Consider the following 2,620-nt stretch of genomic DNA (forward strand, 5'->3'; position numbering starts at 1 on the left):
ATGACTCTATACCAAATGGTCCATATACGCAGCACCAGTATAGACCTCCTCCATATGAACATGTGTATGATCAATATCATCCATATATGCAACAAGCTCCTCCTCCAATTGGTGCCTCAAGCATGGGGTATGGTCCAAGAAGTCGGTCTCCACCGAAGAACAATTTGGAGCAACAATTTAGGGACTTACAAAAGAAAATGGAGGACATAAATACACCGAAGCCAACATACACAATGAGAGACATATGTCCTTATCCATTTGACAAAAGCATTCCAATGCCTCCTTTTCCTGCACACTTTGTGACACCTAAGTTTGATAAGTATAGAGGAAAAGGGGATCCTAAGGCACACATAAGATAATTTTTCACAGCTTGAATTGAGGTAGCAGCAGAAGAGACATATTTGATGAGATTATTCCCACAAAGCTTAGGTGATCAAGCTATGGAATGGTTCTCCCAACTTCCACCCAGAATTAAGTCATGGGGTGATTTAGCAGAGGCATTTATCCAACATTTCTCATACAACATAGAGATAGACATATCAGTCACTACTTTGTGCAACACCAAGCAAAAGGATGGAGAATATTTTTCATCATTTTTACAAAGATGGAGGAATCTAGCCAGTAGATGCTCTTGTAAAATTCCACAAAAACAGATGGTAGAAATGTTCACCCAAAATGTTAACAAAGACATTGGCTATGATCTAAGGAAAGCTTGTTTGTCCACCTTCAAGGACGTCATTGAAAAAGGCTTAGCGACAGAAAAGGTCCTAATTGAGCAAGGAGTCATTAAGATATTCAAAGAAAACAGATATGACTTTAAAGGAAAAGATAAGCCAAGATTTTGGAACAAAAACAAAAACACAGTCAATGATGGTGTTGTTGATGCCAATACAGTGCGACCCAAAATTGTTTTTTCTGGATCAAGCTCTAACAATCAAGTGAATACTCAAACAACTTCCAGATCACGAAGGAAGTACACCCCATTGGGAGAACCACTTGAGTCAGTTTTCAAGAAGCTAGTGGCAAACAAAGTAATCACAGTTCCAAATTTTCCTCCATATGAACCAAAGGTCAAACCAAACTGGTGGAATGATGATGAGTATTGTGAATTTCACAAGAGCAAGGGTCATAAGACAGGAAATTGCCATCGACTGAAGAACATCATACAAGATCTTATTGATAGAGATGACATTGAGATTGAAGGACACTCATCCAATCAAGAACATGAGATGTTTAAGGAACCATTCCCAAAGCATGACAAGGGAAAAGCTGCAGCCACAGATGACCAAACTAACTATACAAGAGCATCTTATAACTATGATTCAACTATCAATCGCATTGTGATGGACAGTTATGTCTCTACCATTATCATCAAGGACAAAACGCCTGAGACTTCTACCCATAGACCTAAGATTGTCCTAAAAGGCATTGGATCTTCTTCTGAACCTATCTCTGAATGTAATGTTACAACTCGTCGAGGTAAATTCACTTTGCAAGGTGCTCCAGCTAAAAACACTGCTTCCTCATCAACCAAGCTTGAGTATGACCTTGTAGAACAATTAGGGAAGACACCCATGCTCATCTCCATCCTTGAGCTCTTACGCATATCCCCCGCACATAATGCCATTCTTGATAAAATCTTGAGAGATACTGCTGTCCCTACTGATCTGAACGTGGACCAGTTTCAAGACATGGTGGGATACCTTTCCATTCCACACTCACTTACATTCACAGAAGCCGATGATGCCTCCGTAAGTCAGCCACATAAAGCACCTTTACACATTGAAGCCTTCATACACAAACATCGAATAAAATGAGTCCTAATAGATGGAGGAGCAGGTCTAAACATTGTACATTGAGCACTATTAAATAATTGGGATATTCTGATAAAGCTATGAATTCTACAAACAAATCACCATCAGGGCATATGATGATGAAGAGTGCTCATCCAAAGGCACAATAACCTTACCTCTCAGAGTTAGGCCAGCTACAAAGGATGTGGTTTGTCAAGTCCTAGACCTTGATCTCACATACAACATATTGCTAGGACATCCTTTGATTCATGAAACGAGGGCAGTCCCATCTACATATCACCAATGCATTAAGTTTCCCCACAATGGAGTTGAAATAACAGTTAATGGAGATCCTAATCCATTCATATACAGCAATAACTTGAGACCGAAAACTGAGACAATCATTCCAAGTAATTGGGAAGTTGTTCCTTCTTCTGCATACATTGATCCTGAATCATTAAAACCTTCGACATCAAAACAAGGTGAACTTAAAGGAAAATTCCAAGACAAGGGCATGGGTGAATACACTTTGAATCAGACCATGTACTTACAACAAGTCATGAATTCACCAAAAGAATATGGACGACCACATCCTAATAAGCAGGTATCCATCATTACACTTAAATGGGATCCTACAGTCTTCCAAAAAAGGGGAGAGCTGGAAGAGGAAGACTTATACAAAATGCTTTACAAAGACCTTGAAAATGATACACAAGATCATATCAACATACCATGTGAAAAGTATGGTAAAGGGTTCAAGATCCTACAAAAATTTGGGTATGATGGTAAAATCCCTCTTGGATTAAGAAAGGAAGGCATCATTGAAC

This window comes from Cryptomeria japonica, chromosome 6, assembly GCF_030272615.1.
Source record: "Cryptomeria japonica chromosome 6, Sugi_1.0, whole genome shotgun sequence".
Taxonomy (NCBI): domain Eukaryota; kingdom Viridiplantae; phylum Streptophyta; class Pinopsida; order Cupressales; family Cupressaceae; genus Cryptomeria; species Cryptomeria japonica.